General features: G+C 35.8%; 1 protein-coding gene across 10 annotated transcripts in view; it reads left to right on the plus strand.

Annotated features, from left to right (window-relative positions):
• Positions 1-18,779, plus strand: part of NKAIN2 (sodium/potassium transporting ATPase interacting 2) — a 1,029,496-nt gene that overhangs the window by 432,488 nt on the left and 578,229 nt on the right. The window lies entirely within an intron of this gene.

The raw sequence follows: 18,779 nt of genomic DNA on the forward strand, positions 1-18,779 counted from the left end.
AGGTTGGAGGTCCAACATGGGTGTCCCACTGGGCTGCAACCAAGGTGTTTACAGGACTGTTTGCCTTTCTGGAGCCTTATGGGAACAATCCATTTCTTTGCCTTTTTCAGCTTCCTGAGGCCTCTGGCAGGTCTTTCCACATAATTTCTACATTTCAGAACCAGCAGGGAGGCAGTAGCATGTCCTTCTCATACTGCCTTCACACTGAGCCCTGCCAGGAAAGGTTCCTCACTTTAAAGACTCATGTGATTATATTGTGGGGACATGGACATCTTTGGGAGCCAACCTAAAAGTAACATTTGTTCACTCACAAAAATTCTTAGTGATTTTGCCACCCCTGTGATGTTTGTTTCTTCTGATACAGATGAAAGTTCAGAGTTCTGTGTGTGTGTTGAGACATTTTTAAAAATTGCTTTTACTTTGAGAGCAAACCAGGAGACATTAATACCAAGAGATGACAGTGACATGAAAAAGCTATTTTATTTCTTTTCTGCAATTTCCACGCAACCTCATAAACTTGAGAGTTTAATTGCACCAGTAGAGAATAATTTGGATCAAGTCCTCAGAACTTCACGATATTGATATATCAGACTGCGAAAACACCCAGGGATGTCCTTATGTCAAGAAAGACTGTCCTAGAGGTGTGCAGGGAGTGACAGGACCATGGCAGCTCTTTGCATAGATGCAACAAGTAATAAGCCAAGTATTGCAAGTGTTGTGAAGAGCTATTTCTTCCTCCCTCCTATATTTAACAACAAGATTGCCTAGGCATATAATATAAAATTTACATGTGGGTGAAGCAATGATTATTCCCCTTCCCTTTGTGAATTAAGTTATATATTAATGGGAAACTAACAAATATATTCTGTATGCATTCAGTGGACTGAATTTTTCACATCAGTTTTCTACTGCTAGTATACAGATGTCCTTTAACTATATACTGAATTACTATACCATTAATTGTATTTAATTAGTTAGGAAGAGTCTCCTAACATGAATTAAAAGAGTGTAAGGTATTGTTAAAACAATCAATGTGTAGAATAATCACTTAAACAAAAAGTGATTATTATTGTTATTTTGAGATGGAGTCCTGCTCTATCACCCAGTCTGGAGTACAGTGGTATGATCTCAGCTCACTGCAACCTCTGCTACCCAGGTTCAAGCGATTCTCCTGCCTCAGCCTCCTGAGTAGCTGGGATTACAGGCACATGCCACCACACTTGCTGATTTTTGTATTTTTAGTGGAGATGGAGTTTCACCATGTTGGCCAGGTTGTTTTCAAATTCCTGACCTCAGGTGATCCACCAACCTTGGCCTCCCAAAGTGCTGGGGTTACAGGCATGAGCCTCTGCACCCAGCAAAAGTGATTCTTTATCTCATACCATTCTTCAAACTTGTAGCCTTTTCTTCTCCAAACTGATGAAGAATTTCTTGTGAATATATGTAGGAGAGACAAAAAAGACAAAAACAAATGAGCTCCAGAATACATGTTAGTTCATTGACCAGTATGTCAATAAACTTTTAATAAGCTTTTCTTTCTTACAGTTTTGGAACTTGAATTACAGATTAGTTTTGAGACCATTTTTCTGGTAATATTATTGGCCAGGTGTGGTGGCTCTCTCCTATAATCCCAGCACTTTGGGAGGCCGAGGTGTGCGGATCACAAGGTCAGAAGTTGGAGACCGGTCTGGCCAACATAGTGAAATCCCATCTCTACTAAAAATAAAAAAATTAGCTGGGCATTTTGATGGGCACCTGTAGTCCCAGTTACTTGGGAGGCTGAGGCAGGAGCATCACTTGAACCCAGGAGGCGGAGGTTGCAGTGAGCCGAGATCGCACCTCTGCATTCCAGCCTAGGCAACAAGAGCAAAACTCTTGTCTCAAAAAAAAAAAAAGAAAAAAAATTCTTTTGTCCTCAGTTTCTTCATTCTGAAATGGAATGATCATAAAATGGCTTTTGAATTGCCTTCCTTTTAAATGTAACGTGTTGGAAATTTAGCAGAGGTGACATATAGCAGTTGTACATAAATATCTTCCACTGTTAAGTGGTTAGTGTACTTGTGTTTATCTTATGTCTTCCTTTCCCCCATCTTTTCTCTAATAAATAAATTTATTATTTACTTATAAATTTATTTATTATATATTGCTCATATACTTCAAAAGCAAGTTAACTAATTATGCTTATTAATTCCCAAGGACTTTTAAAAGGCTCTTTTAATTTATGGGTTTATGCTTCAAACATCATCACACATTCCTTAGTCTGTGTTGTACTTTATGATTAACCAAAAATAAACTACCTTAAGTAGTTTATAATTTTATATGTGGAGCTATAATTTTACATGTGTAAATATAACTTCCCCTAGCAGATTGATGAGTAAAACCATATTTTATAAATCCTAGTTCAATGCCACTGGGCATATAATAAGCACATTCTAAGTCGTGATTTACAACAAATTGCTTGGTTATACAGGCACGCTTCTTGTCATATGGACCTATGATCTAAATCTAGTGGTAGACTAAGCAACTGAATCTGCTTGCAAATATCAATATGCTAACACAAGATGAGGAAAAGGCACAATCACAGCAAACTTTCTCCTGTAATAGACATTATATAATCTCAAAGCATAACTATCCCATCAGAGCATCCTATTCTATATACAGACACTGGAAAATGAAGTGAGGTTAACCGACAAGTAGAAGATATGTTCTGAAGACAAAATGAGTTACTAAAATTTAGTTACTAAATCTCAGTAAATAATAAGAACTGTGGGTCTAGCTATTTTAAAAAGATATGTTGAAATATATAAACAAAGGCAGAGCCTAGGCTACACAATTAGCTACAATTTTCGAGCATCTACTTTGTAGCCACAACACCTCTATAAACAGATTAGTCTAAGCTTGGAAAAGTTTGTTTCAAACACTAAATAGTAGTACCAGGATAAGTGGTTTGCCTGACAGCAAAGCTCCTGCTCTTTCCTCTGTTAAAATAAGTGGATTCTGTCAAACAATGGTCATTACAATGAATCAAAGGATGTCTTTGGTACTTGGGATAGAAGAGAGTGGGAGTAGCTCTTTCTAGGGAGAGATGTGGGGGCTAGTCATATGAGTCCCATTGCATTAAATCATTAAGGCAAATGTTTTATACATGTCAATTTATGGTCCATTTTCTCTCACTAAGAAGACAGGACAAGGCTTCCGTTTTTACTAGCATGATGGATTAGTTACCCTAAACACACTCTTCTTATTGAAACAAAAAGATACCGGATAAAAATATTTCTAAAATTCTATTTAAATACACTTTATGGCCAGCACATAGACACACACAACAGGGAATCCAAAGAGTACCACAATAAAGTGAAAGTTGAACCCATGGGATTTTAGTGAACACCCAGTCTAGCTTTCATCCTGAGGGTTTATGTTGAACTCTTGTGTCCTGGAGTTTCTTCTTTGAAGGCTACCTGAAGCACAGACAGCAGAAGTTAAAACTTAGAGCTGGCCAGATGTAGGGAAGCTAATATGAGATCTCAACAAAATGCTGGATTTTCAAAGGACTATAGCCTATATAAAGGTGAATGAGAAAAAAACCCTGTCACAGAAGAAGATAGCAAGGAAACTTTGCTGTTTTGACCTTGGTGCTAGGATAAGGGGGACAGGTGCATTTTGAGAATTCATAGCACACAATTTGTGCTGAGAACTCATAATCACGCAAAGCTTTATGTCGGTTTTTAATCCAAGTAAAATTACCTTGGGGGGCCGGGACTGGATCTCAGAAAAGAATTTAATTTAAAGTGATTCTTTACAAGGATGGGTGTCTAAGAACAACAAAGCAGACTGAAAGAGAATCAAATAGAATAAAATTCAGTTATAATAACTGAAGTTAAAAACACAGTAATGAATTAAGCAAGTCAGAGATAAAGATATAAAATAATGTTCAAGAAAACAGAATCAAAGTAATATAATGCAGAGTAAAGTCTAGAGTCACAAAAAGATAAACAATAGGAAGGAAAGATTAAAAGAGAGGATTGAGTGAAAGGCTATAATATTAGAATACCAAAAGCACTAGTAGAGAGAATAGGGAATGAATAATGGGTGCTATGGATGGAATGTTCAAGTCCCCTCAAATTCATGTGTTGAACCCAGTGTTCAATGTGAGGCAGAGCCCCTGTGAATGGAATTAGTGCCCTTATAACAGAGGCCCCATGGAGATGCATTCTCTTTCCTCCATGTGAGACTGTAGCTTGAAGATGGCCATCTATGAATCAGCACATGGATACTCGCCAAACATCAAATCTGCTGGTTCCTTAATCATGGACTTTCCTGCCTCCCAAATGGTGAGGAATACATTTCTGTTCTTTGTAAGCTGCTCAGTCTATGGTATTTTGTTATAGCAGCCTGAATTTAACAGAATTTTTAGAGCCCAATTTTATAATCTAGTAATCCCAAATAATTCAAAGGAGAATAAATTAAAAAAAATTACAATTAGGCATATAATAATAAAATTATAGACTCCAAATACAAAGGTAAGATTTTAAAAACATCCAGAAAATCACACCATATAAAATTACTGGCAATTTAATTGATGTCAGACTTCTCAATAGCAACAATGAAAACAATAAGACTGTAAAATAGTACGTTCAATCTACTGAGAGATAACAATAATTAACCTAGAATTCCAAACCCAGGAAAACTGTCTTGCTAGCATTAGGTCAAAATTAAAATCTTTTAAACAACAAAGAAGTGAGAGAAATATCAATAAAGTATATTCACTAAAGGAAAATCTGAAGGAAGTGCTTCAGATAAAAGGAATATGATTGCAATTGGAAGGTAGGAGGTAATGTTAGTAAAGATATGGGTATGTATGTAAGTATATCCAAGCAAATATTGAATGAATAAAAAACTATAATCCTAATTCATGAAGAGGAAAAAAGTAGAATAATGGGCCAAAAATGGCATACATGCTGAGAAGAGATGGTAAGAGGTCTTGATATCTAATAACTTACTATAATCTGAAGAAAGATAAAGATTATTATTTAAATGATGGCAAATAACATGTGCATTCTAAAACAGCTAAATTAATCACTAAAAGAATAAACACAGATAAACTTGCTAAACAAGTAAAATTTAAAAATTGAATGGGGAACATCTATTGTTTTCAAAATGTACAAAAAAAGAAGAGACTAGAATACATAAAATAATTTTGTGCAAGTAGTAATACTAAAAGAAAGTGTTTAGAAATAATAATAAATTGACTAAACACTCCAGTTAAAAGAAAAGGATTGTTGGATTGAATTTTTCAAAACGCAGTAATATTCTGTTTTAACTTGAAATATAAGGAGACAGACTGAAACTAAAGAATGGAAAAACATAGACCATGTAAATTGTGTCCAAAAGAAAGGTAACATGTCTGTATTCTTAGCATAAAAAGTTTTTTTTTACATCAAAATATTTATAAAGAGAAGACAAGACATGTCAAGCCTGGAAAAAGCTATTTCAACAACATAACAAGCTCTACAACAAAAATATTAATTTACCAAATATGCAAACAACTTCTACTACTTAAGGAAAATACTAACACTCAGTAGACAAATGGACTAAAGAAGTGAGCTGATATTTTACCTAAGAGGAAATCAAAATTATTAATAATTATCTGTATAGATATTAAAGCTCTTTAAAAGTGAGGAAAATGATAATTATATCCACACTGAGAACCTATTATAAACCACCAGATTGGCAAACCTTACAAAGTTAGTCAATATTGTTGGTATATGCTACTGGTGTATGAGTGTTAGTGATGAGAGCAAAGGGACCCTTCACTGTCCTCTGATAGGAATTCAAATTGATAGAACCCTTTGGAAAAATGTTTGATATTACCTAATAAATATTGATGGTTTGTATGTCATACTGCCTAATAATTCTACTTCTAAATATAAAACCTATAGATATTATTGAACCTGCAAAGAAGATATATATAAGAACATTTCCAACACAAATAAATGATAAATGTTTTAGATGATGAATATGCTAATTATCCTGATTTGATCACTATTTATTATATGTATTGAAACATCACTATGTATCCCATGAATATGTATAATTATTCTTTGTCAATTAATGAAATTTTAAAAAGAATATAGCAGTAATACTTGCAATAGCATGGGTGCAGGTACATACTCATACATGCTTCACATAGTCACACAAATATACCTCAAAAATGAGCAACTACCCAGAAATCCATTAATAGTAGAATGGCAAATCAATGACATATGCATCACTGAATATTGGTTAAAAGTCTACAGCTAAATGTATCATATGACCAATATCAAAAGCACACTTTTGAGCAAAATATAAATCATAAAACAATTTCTAAACTATGAATCATTTCTATAATGAGCTTAAAATATGTGTTTAGTGATACAGGCATAGGTGCTAAAACTACAAAGAAAGGAAAAGGAATCATTAATACAAATTTCAGGATCATCCTTACTTGAAAGAGGAAGATGAGATAATAAACGGAAAATGGGGGTGGATAGGCACACATGAAGACTTCCAACCTGCTGGCTATATTCTTTGTCTTGATAGATATTTTTATTCTTTAAAAATATGTGTGTGCATGTATAACATATATAACGTGTGTGTAAATATATATATATATATATATGACAAAACTTGGTGATGATTAGACATTAAAGTACATTCCAAATTTATCAGAGTAGAACTGAAGAAGATCCAGTTGCTGCTTCTTCCTCTTCACTTCAGTGTGGTGGTTAAAAACAGAATTACAGTTTCTGGGTTCAATCAACTACCTTTGTGATTTTAGGCAAGTTACTTAGCATCTCTGTGCCTCGGTATCCTTGTGTCTAAATTAAACATAACAATAATATCTAATTCATGAGGTTGTTAAAAGGCTTAAATGAGTTTACGTTTGTAAAGCACTTAGAACAGTGCCTGATGCAGAACAAAAGCTATGTTCGTTAAATAAAATTTATGAAAGTATATCCCTTTGTCTTCCTAATTGTAGTTCTATACTTCTCAGAATTTCTAAGATAATAAAAAGAAGAAAAATGTCAAATGGTATCTTGATTAGTTTTACAATGAGTATATAGAATGACATGCTGGAGAACTGACATTTTTACAATATTGGCTTTTGAAGTTCATGAACATGGTCTATCCCTGTATTTATTTCAATGTATCTTTTCTGTCAGTAATGTTTATAAATTTCAATGTGGAAGCCTTGCACATTTTCCACTAATTTTATTTCTAGTTATTTGATAAATTCAGTATTATGTAAAATCTTTTATTAAAATGTCATTTTTAAATGTTTGTTGTTACTGAATATAAATAACATTTGCTTTTGTATGTGGCAAGTTTGTCAACCCAACTTAAAACTTTTCTATAGATTCTCTTTAATTGTTTGCTTAGGAAATCATGTCTTTTGCAAATAGTGATGATGTTATTTATCTCCATATGAAGGGATTGAAAAATAAAATAGGGATAGAGTTACATTTTCTAATCATTTTCTGCCAAAATAAAGCAAATCTAGGGCAATTTGTTGGTTTGGAGGCTGCTTTAAGTTCTCTGTAATCCAATAGTACTCTCTTTCTTGTGGTGAGGTATGTGTGTGTAAGTGTTCAATTATTACTATTATTTTTGAAAATCAGAAGTAAACCCTCCCTAAACCCTAATAGCATTCATTATAAAATTTGCATGGTGAACCATGAATGCTATTTGAAAGAATGCAATAGTATACCTGTTATTCTCCTAGTATATGTTGGTATATGTTGGTAACTCACTCTGTGACTCGGAAATATTCTTTTCTTTTTGTATCGTCTTCTCTATAATACTCATTATTTATGTGCAGTGGTTGTTTTATTAAGTGTTCCTCCCTCCCTCCCTGCTTGCTGTATGTCTGTCTGTCTGTCTGTTGTCTGTCTGTCTGTCTGTCTGTCTCACTGTGTCGCCCAGGCCAGTGTGCAGTTGCGCAATCTTGGCTCACTGCAACCTCCACCTTCCAGGTTGTCCAAGTGATGCTCCTGCTTCAGCCTCCTGAATAGCTGGGACTGCAGGCATGCAGCAACACGCCCAGCTAATTTTGTGTTTTTAGTAGAGACAGGGTTTCAACATGTTGGTCTGGCTGGTCTGGAAATCCTGACGTCAGATGATCCACCTACCTTGGCCTCCCAAATTGCTGGGATTACAGGCATGAGCCACTGTGCCTGGCCTAAGTATTCACTTTCAATTGAAGTACATTTCCCAATCAAGCAAATTCTCACTCCTGTTTTGTTATATTTAGCTAGCTGATGGTAAAGGGCATTCCTATGAGACCAACATCTGCCAAAGTATTGTGCTTCATTTTATGAAGAGACTGGATTTTAGGAAATGGTGAATTGCTTTCTTCATACTTTTTGTGGTAGGAGGCACTGGAGAGTATAGTAGTGCTGTGCAGATCGATTTGCATTTTTTTAATCCACTTGTGGTGGGCTTTGTTTCACTATTTTATTATAAAAGCCAAAATAATGGGAGTTTTCCAAAAATGAAAGGATGTGACAAATATAGATATGATTCAGCCCAAGATAATGATTTTGAATATGAAAAAAATCCTACATGAAGAACTTAGATGTCTTATTACATTACTTCATCATTTAAACGACACTAAAATTTCATGGCAGTTTCCTCTAAGCACTGTTTTCCTATCCTTAAATACTGAAATATTAGAAATCTAATATCAATATGTTAGAAACATTAAAACTAGGTATTAAAATGCTTTAACAACAGCAGCAAAAAAACATTAAAAAACAATAGTGTAACGTAACATATGCTTCATCTCTTTTGATGAACACCTAATTATTACTCTAATGTAGTCACCTCTATTTATAGTCAGCTTTCTATCATGCTTAATAGCCTTTTTCGTTAAGTCCCCTGACTGCTTTAGTCATCACACTGAATGGAAGTCTCCTAAAATTGAGGCCAGGTGATGAATTAGCCTCCTTGGCTCCAATAGTGAACTAGTAGAGTCCAGTTGTCTATACAGCTATTCCTGTTCAATTGCAGCAGTGTGTTTCCCTCCAGGGTGATAATTGCTCAGACCTCATTGTGGCTCATTTCTTTATAATGCCCATAACAGTGCTTTTTCAAGGGAAGGAATTGCATATTTTAGTGCTGTGATAAAATGCAAGAAGGCATGCTGCTATAATGTGGTTGGCCCCATCTTGTGTACAGCTCTGAACATTTGTATTTATGACAGCCATTTCACACTTGTATATGTGGGAAATGATGAAATGTTTATGTGCTCATATACCAGAATTTGTGAATTTTTCATATTCTGCTAAGAATAAAAAATACTTCTCTAATTTCAAACATTTGTTTGAACAGTGTCTACCTGTGGGTGTAGGGGGAGGCAAAGTAGCTGTCTACCTCCTCACTCTGTAAAGATAATATGCATGTTAATTCATGCTGGTAGTTTGAATGAGGCACAGCTGCTGGAAAACCATGTGATCCATCTATTTTGTGGAGAATGCTGCATTTTTATTCAACAGTCATGGTGCAATAGAAGGAAAGCTTCCATTTTGTACATTTGTTACAAACAGAAAATAAGAGAAAGGGATGCTCACCTATGAATACTAAATGAGGAAAAGCCTATCACAGTCAGTGATCAGAATGTCCAAACTTCTTTGTGTTGCTCATTGATGCACAAACAAACCACATGAATTGCTATTTGCTCAAACCATAATTGAAACCATTGCCGCAGTCATAGCCAGTTATAGGATGCTTACCTTAAAATATACTTTTACTTGTCTTTTGGTTTAGAAATCCCACAGTCTCTGTTCTGTTTTTGGTTCATCTACCCGAGTTACAGACATTGTCGTGCTGGTGTCTTTGGGGCATCATGTCCTTGCTTAGTTTTCTGCTCTTCAAAACCTTTGCAGTCATAGGAGCAGCATCACCTTTATTTGAAGCTCTTCTCTACTGGACAAATAGATGTGGAATAGAAAGTTGATTTCAGACATCCAATTAAATCACTCTCTTATAGGGGAAATTACCCCTTGTAGTGTTGACACGTTAGTCATTCTCAGCAAGTCAGTTGGCAAAAAGGAAGTCATTTAATCTTTGGGCTCTGAGGTCATCATTTGGGCAAAAATACTTTGAAGGTAGAGAAATGTTTTGCAGCAAAAATCCAAAAGGTCATCACCCACAGATACAGGTCATAAATGTATCTTAGGAAAACTACATTGGTTTATAATGAAGGTGAGTTTCTTCTCACATATTTGTGAGAAAAATGAGATAGTTCGGGGAGCCCTTATGTATCTATGTATAATTCATAAACTCATTAAAGAATGAAAGGCACAATCTGATCAATTTTAAATTTAACCAACCACATTTGCCATTCAGAGCCCATAGAAAGGTAAACCAGGAAATAGATGCAAACTGGCAATCATTAATGCTGCTATGTAACTTCAGTGCCATTACCAAAAATAGAGAACAGGAAAAAGAAAACACACAATTCTAAATCCGATAGTTCTGTCCTAACAACATTTCTTTTTCCATAGTTTAGTATGATTAAGGGTAGATAATCTTGGAAATTTGAAGAATTTAGTTTACAGTCTTTTCTCTAATGTTTGATCTTAGGCAATTTAGTTAAAATATCTGTGCCTCAGTTTCTTCATCTATGCAACAACTTAAGAGCCTATATCATAGTATTAGTGATTAGAGGAAAGATATTTCTGATACATTGTAAGCACTAATAAACATTAACAAATAGAATTTATTATGTGTGTCAAGAGGATTGAGTTTATCTTCATATCATTTTCTTCAGCAATGCCATTCCTCCTGGGGTAAACAATGCTTCAATTAGCATTCTTTTTTTTTTAGTAAAATATTAGATGACAACTAACACACAAGCCACATGGGAAAGCTATAACTTATTTTAGAAGTAAGGGAGATAAATAAAATCTTATGCCTGAGATCTCTGATGCTTTCCTCTAAGGCAGTGTCACTCACTGGGTTTTGTTTTTGTTTTATTTTTATTTTTTCAAAAGAGAACAAATTTCCACACTTCTAATCAGACTGGTCATGCAAAAAGCCCATTCCCTTGTCAAAATGGATGAAAGCAGATGACTGAAAAATTTTCAGCTAATTTTCTTTTTTATCATTTCTGTTACACTGAACTAACCAAAGGGTAAAACATTCTCTGGGGATCTCTAACCTCAAGCCTTGGTTGCTCTTGCATGCACCTTTGAAAATGCTCCACTGACAGAAACTCCTAACCGATAGAGCCAAGTTTCAGGTCTGTGGTTTAAGATTTGTGTCAGGAATCAGGTTGCTCAAACTTCCTACAGCTCTTATGAGCTCAGAGTATGAAATTCATCTTTCAACTCACCCAGAACTAATGTATTCGCCCAGTATTTTTTGAACAATGTGTTTTATCTTGGAGTATAACATATTTAATTTGAGACTTCTTGATTATAAAATTAGGAATTATTTATGTAAATGAAAACTCAAATTTCCTGTACCATTTATGAAAGCCCATTTGAAATACAACATAACCTAATACAATTTAAGTAAGACCTAAAAAGGTCTACTGGAATTTCCAGTATATAAAAGAAAATAACAGTTTGAAATAGAGATGGGTTTGCACTTCCATTCCCATTTCAAAACCTAGCAAATGCTTATAAAGCACTCTATTGTGGCCAGCACTCCTCTGTGCACTGGAAATATATTAATTCATTTAATTATTCTTTTTTTTTCTTTTTTGAGATGAAGTTTCACTCTTGTTGCCCAGGCTGGAGTGCGGTGGCATGATCTCAGCTCACTGCAACCTCTGCCTCTGGGGTTCAAGTGATTCTCCTGCCTCAGCCTCCTGAGCAGCTGGGATTACAGGCACGTGTCACCTAGCTCAGCTAATTTTTTGTATTTTTAGCAGAGATGGACTTTCACCATGTTGGCCAGGCTGATCTCGAACTTCTAACCTCAGGTGATCCACCCGCCTCAGCCTCCCAAAATGCTGGGATTACAGCTGTGAGCCTGTAATTAATTCATTTAATTATTAAACAGTCATATGAAGTAGATGCTATTGTTATATTTGTTTTAAGGAAGAAAAACACCTGAAGTGTAGAAAGAGCAATTAAATTGGTCAGAATCACACAATTGCTGAGTGGTAAAGCTGGGACTTTACCTAGCATGGTCCATAGCCTGCACTCACACAACTCTGTAGATTTGTATATCTGCATTATTTAGTTGTTTCAGTGTGCCCTGTGACAGCAAGAAATGAAGGATCAGAACTAGAATTATGGAGGTGATCTTCATTAATTAATTTCTTCATTCATTTTTGGTACAACTGCTTATACTGAAAAACTGAAGTCAAAGTATTATAAAAATATTTATTTTCTTAGCTTGTTATTTTAGTCCATCCAGGGAACTGTGGAAAGCAAACCGATAACTTGAAACTGTAATATCTAATAATATAAAACTGACAGGACTTGAAGCTATACGGCACAGAGATTAAGAAAATAACTTTGGAACCAGTCAGACCTTCAGACAAGTTACTTAACCTCTCTGGACACTAATTTTCTCAAACTATAAAATATGGAAAATAACAGTTTTCATCACATAAGATTGTTTCAAAGAGGAAATTAAATAGTGTGTATGTAGCAAGTATGAATCTCAGGTAGGCAGAAGCTATCACTTTCTACAGAACAACTTAATTTCTTATAACTTTTATTCTGCTTGACTGGTGGCAAATTTAACCTTAGTCATTAGGGGAAGTTCTCTCTTCCCTCTAGTCTGGTCAAGGTTCCATTAATTTATATAGTTCCAAGGTATTTTGAGAGCAGATGTTCCTCCAATGATATATATCATTAGATAATTGAAATTCCCTCAGTTTTCCATTAAGTATTTTGTAAATCCAGATGAAAGCCCAGCCTCTTATCCAAGCTGGGGTTCCTGAGCCCATTTGTGTAGATGTTGCATGGAGGTGGTTACTGAGGAGGGCTTTACCTCAGCACACCACTGACACAGCCATCATTCCTGTCTGTCTGCTTCTTTGAGTCTGCTGACTTTCTGTTGATTCCGTACTCTGTGGCACTCCCTACTTCAAAGCCCTTCTCAACCATTTTCTCTCCTTGTCTTGTTTCTTATGTCAAGTCTTGTTTCTCCTTGACCTTACTTCTTAGGTCACAGTGTAGAAGCAATGAGTTCTCCCATACTCTGGAGACCCACAGAGACCTCTTTCATCCTGTGGCTCCCTGCATCCTGTATGAAAACTTTCTAATCTTTGGTGATGTGGAGTGTGTTTGTAGGGTAGGACAAAGGCAACCTGATCCTCCTGAATCTCTTTTCTTATAAGGGCACAGCCTCTTAATACAAATTTTCAAGTAATTCACTGGCTGTTTCTAATCCTATCCCTTCCTTTCACCTCCCCGAGGCAAGAATGAAAGTGCCCAGTACCTAGACAATGAAGATTACTGAAAAGGGATAATAAATTACTAGAAGAAAAAAAATGCAAATAAATACCTTAAAATTCTTACTGAAACACATAGATTTTGATCTAGGTCCTGCTGCTTACTACCCAGAAAGCTAACCACTGAGACAATAAGTATTGCCAGGGAAGAAGACTTTAAAAGTGCTGCAGCCAAGGACGATGGGAAATCTTGCTCAAATTGGAATAAAATTAGGGATTTATATAGTGGGTAAAGAATACAACTACATGTGAGTAAATGGAAATCAGAGAGGAGTACAGAAACCATGAGGATGAGAGGCCTGGCATTTCATTGGGTGTCGTGGTCTGGTGAGTTTCAGCCCCTTGATACTCTCTGGGTGGGCTGAGAGTCACTTTCCTTAAAAAAGAACTCAGGTTAGACAAATGTAAGCTTCAGGCTTTCAAACCAAGAAAGTCAGTTTCTATGTTTATTTTAAAAGACTATTAACATCAGTTCTGTGGGCCAGTTTCAAAATAAGATATCAACCAATATCACCCAAGGATTTGGTATAGATAGGCCAGTACTCAGTAAGTGGTTGCATTCATGACTACTAGTCTTGCTGTCCTTGCTATTATTCATAATAGGTAAAGAATACACGGAAAAACAGAACCACTGCAAACCGGAAGCAGATGAACTTGTACCTTTAAAATTAAGCCCAAGGCAGAGTGGGTCCACTTTCTGTCTCTGAAGGCTACTGATACCTAGAGGACTATTATGGTGGTTCTTGGCTATCTAGACCCATGCTGCAGGTGGAGTGATCTCCCTGGACACCTCTTTTTTTTCACCTTTTAATCATTCCTCAAGCTTATACACAAAACTAAAGTGTTGTGGGGCCATTCTGTGAATAAGACACTCTAATGCCAAGGGATTTCTGCTTTCTGACAAAACATAAATTAGATCAAATGATTAATATTCTTGATTGATTCTAATTGATTATGATTTTGTTGAAGATAATGAACTAAATTATTAGTAATGATTGCATAGCTAGTTAGAATTAGAACTGCATAGATAAATCACTATAGCAACAAGTAAGTGCCTTTCCTTATAACACTTTTGTTATGTCCAAAAAATCATCTTCATAATGGAGATTATTTAGTTCTTCAGCAGTATATATTGAGCACCCTATGAAATGTTAAGCACTGTTGTACCAACTGAGTATATGTTTCTAAGTCATGGAGAAAAATCTCAGCCTCATGGAGCTTACATTCTAGTGGAGAATATGAGAAATCATTAAGATAAAAAAGCATGCATAATGTGTTAGAGGGTGTTAAATGCAAACGAGAAATAATAAAGCAGAAATGGGAAATTGGTAATGTGTGGTCAAGATGAGGTTGTAATTTTAGACAGTGACCAGAAAGTTCTTAATGAGATGATGACTTTTGAGTAAATCACTGAAGGAAGTGAGAGAGTAAACCACACTGGTATCTGGGAAAAGAGTTCTCCAGGCAGACAGGACAGAACACATATAAGTGCTGAGGCAGGAGAATGCCTGCTGTGTTCAAGAATCAGCAAGGAGACCTAGTGGAGTGAATTGCAGGGGAGGTACAGCAGAGAAGGGGTCAGTGAGACCAATCAGGAGGCGACTTGGGCCATTTGCAGGTGTTCCTTTTATTCTGAGATGGGAAGCCACTGGAGAACATTTAGCAGAGGGGTGACATGATTTTATTATATTGCAAGAGGATTACTCTGGCTTTTATCCTGTAAATAGAGTACAAAAGAACAAGATGAAGAAGCCTCTAATTTATGAGCTGTTGTAGAGAAAATTTTCATATAGTTGAGACCTGTCGAATTCTAATTCTATGAATTCTCCTTTTACTGCACTGCAGCCTGAGAATTTTGAGATTTGAAATTATAACTTTTACATTTGTACTTATATCCGCTCAACACTCAATAATTGTGCTGAGAGTAATCTGTGTGAGATGCAGTTCCTGGCCCTGTGAGAAATACTGTGATGAACTAGAGAGGACTGCCGCAAGAAATTCTCATTTCAGAAGCTGTGATATAACCTGTAAATGTTAGACTTCTAGAACAGTTATAGAGATGGAAAATAGCATAAAGGATTGGCTACAGTAATGTGATTGTTCACATCTCTGGGAAAAACTCTGAGGCCAAAACTGTCATCTAAAATTATTTCAGATAGGAGAAATAAACAGATAAGCTGTAATACAATCTCATCTTGTTTCACTTTTCTTTCCTTGTTTTCATTTTGCTTTTTAACTGTCTTTTTATTCCTATGCAAGGAAACTAAGCATGTTGACCTCCATTACTCATGGCCTTAACTGATCAATTTACCAAATCACTAAGTTTACAGATGACTACCCACTTTCCATTTCAAATTATCAAGGAATTACCACTTCAATAATGTTAGTTACACCTGCTTCACATGTTTGGATCCCTCAGACCATGAGGGATCTACCTTAGTAACAACCTAGGTGACTGTCATAGTCATTGAGCTATAGTTGAACTGCAGCTGTTAAATGAAAAGCATTCTACCACATTAATAATTGAGGTTTAAATGGCAATTTGAGGCCGGACGCAGTGGCTGACACCTGTAAACCCAGCACTTTGTGAGGCCAAGGTTGGCAGATCATTTGAGGTCAGGAGCTCAAGACCAGCCTGGCCAACATGACAAAACCCCACCCGTACTGTAATCACAAAAATCAGCAGGGCGTTGTGCCATGTACCTGTTCTCCCAGCTACTCAAGATGCTGAGTCAGGAGAATCACTTGAATCTGTGAGGCTGAAATTGCAGTGAGCGAGATCACACCACTGCACTCCAACCTGGGTAAAAGACAGAGACTCCATCTCAAAAAAATACAAGTAAAAAACTAAATTGAAAATAAATGGCAATTTGGAATGAGGATAGCCTAATATCCATGCTTTCTTTTTTTCTCTTTGGGCTGGGTTAAGGGTCTCTCCTCTGCTTGTCTGGCACCCAGTAAGTACCTATGTTAGTGGAATATATAAAAATGAACTGAAAATTTGCCTGTGCAACTGTGCCACCTCTTTGAGGGCCGTGTCAGGTGTTAATCACACCTATTTGTGACCACCCCTGGGCCTGACAGATGATAGCTGTTCCATAAATGTTGTTGAACTGGCTGGTAATATGGTACTTAGGTGACTTTCTTATGGAAGGCAAATAGACTTTGAATAATTGTTTCTCAGTGTCAAATATTCATAAAATATCATGCACTCGTAATCTAAGGATGCATCAAACTCCATTGCCATCCTGGAAGAGCCCAAAGTCCAGTGGGGGAGAGAGACTTGAAAACTCATGTTTGTGATATGGAGATGTGACTATAATGAGTTTAATCTGAGAGGTAGAGAGCACAGGGAAGGGCCACTCATTTCTTTTGAAATTGCAACAGGATTCACTGAAAAAGTCTAATAAAGAGCTTGAAGAGTGGAAATTGTTTTGTCTTATAAAGAGGAGTTGGAAACTTATTACAGGAAATGCACAGAAGATATTGAAAGCTCTAGAGGTATGAAAGTAAAAATGCTGTCAAATCCTAAAATAGTTTGGGCCTTGTTTGTGAACATATTGGGTGAGTGGGATGAAAGCTTAAGCCAAAAGCTAAAGGGATTTATCACATATGAGAATGAATTTAAATGTATAGATTGGTTGAAAAAAATGGAAAGTTATATAAAAACGAGAGGCTAGAATTGCATTTTAGAAGGATCATTTTGGTGACATGTGGAGGAATGGATTAGAAAAGGAAAAGACCAAAAACTGGAAAAACAGGTTAATAACAAGCAATGATGGGACCTCACATAGTGTCATGCTGTGGTTGCAAATGTGGACCTGATCCAGCCTGACTGGGTTTGCCTTCTGGTCTCCATGACCTTGAGCAAGTTACTTCACCACGTGGTGCTTCAGTTTTCTCATCTGCATAAGGTGAATAATAGGGAAAGCTGTATAAGGGATATTATAAGTATTAAATTAATGAAGCATATAAAGTTCATGACAAAGAATAATCATTTAGTAAGTGTTGCTTGTTATAATTAAAATCTCATTGGAATATCATAAACATTCTGTGAGGAAGATGCAGTGTTTATACTCATCTTATAGTTATAAATACTAAGGCTCCTAGGGTTTAAGTAACTATGATGTCTAGATACTATATTTCATACATTTGCATATTAAGTACACATACAAGCAGTCATAAGAATGAGTAATATACAAGTTTATTAGTTACTAATATCTATCAATGTTTCTTGAATTTGATAGACTTATTAAAATCATGCAGTCATGAAGCTCTCATTCCCTTTAGATTTTTTGCTGTAAATTCAGAAGTTTAGAGTATAACTGAAGCAACCACATGGCATCTGTAAGCAACAAGGTTTGGGACTATACAGCAGAAAAGTGTAGACTATAAATGATAACATTTCCTCATTGGCCTTGCTCGGCTGACACAAGCTTCAATCTGCCTGACTCTACCTATATTTCTCCTGTCAAATGAAGAGATACTCTATAGAGTATCTCTTAGTTTCATAACATGGCCATGTTAATACATTTTATGAAGTGATATGTCTTGTCAAGAAGAAAAAAAAAATCATTACATAGTTAATTCCTAGTCTTCTATCATACCAACAGGACAGGTAAGGTCTGTCTTAGAACTTGTTTGTAAACCATATCATATATGCTACGATAAATGTATGTATGTTTGTTTCAATTTAAACAGCAGGTGACAGCACCATCTGCTAGCTTAACAAATGTCATATGTCCCTCATGGTTCTTTTAAGACATGTAGTTCTTTGTCATACTGTTCCTCAGATAGGCATATCACTTGGTGAAAAGTGAAATTCAAATTTCAGAACCATCTATGTTTTGTCAAGAAATTTATATGGGTGAGTTTCTGATGTGCAAACTATAGAATATAACCATTTTGAAGCACCTATTAGATAAATTTTCAGGAATTTGATGAAGAAGCAGACGAAAGTCTGTTTTCCTTTAGGATAAAGGAAATCGAATACCCTGTGGGTAAGTCCTAACTACATCTTCATATGCGTTGGACTTCCCCAGCTCATATGGGTTTAATGCATCATAATTCATTGAGTAAAAGTGTTTTTTTTTTTTAATTTTCATAAGAACAATTTATGTGTGTAGCAGAGGGAGCTGGAATGAGAAGCTATTTAAAACTGAAGAAGTATATTAAAAATTACACATTCAATATCTATTTAGTAGCCTCACGTTTAAATTCTCCTTTTGGATCATGAGTTCCATAGCCTCTAGTACACAGATGCCTCACCTCATCCCTGTATTCTAGTACACAGATGCCTCACCTCATCCCTGTATTCTAGTACACA

Source organism: Cebus imitator, unplaced genomic scaffold, assembly GCF_001604975.1.
Source record: "Cebus imitator isolate Cc_AM_T3 unplaced genomic scaffold, Cebus_imitator-1.0 Scaffold400, whole genome shotgun sequence".
Taxonomy (NCBI): Eukaryota; Metazoa; Chordata; class Mammalia; order Primates; family Cebidae; genus Cebus; species Cebus imitator.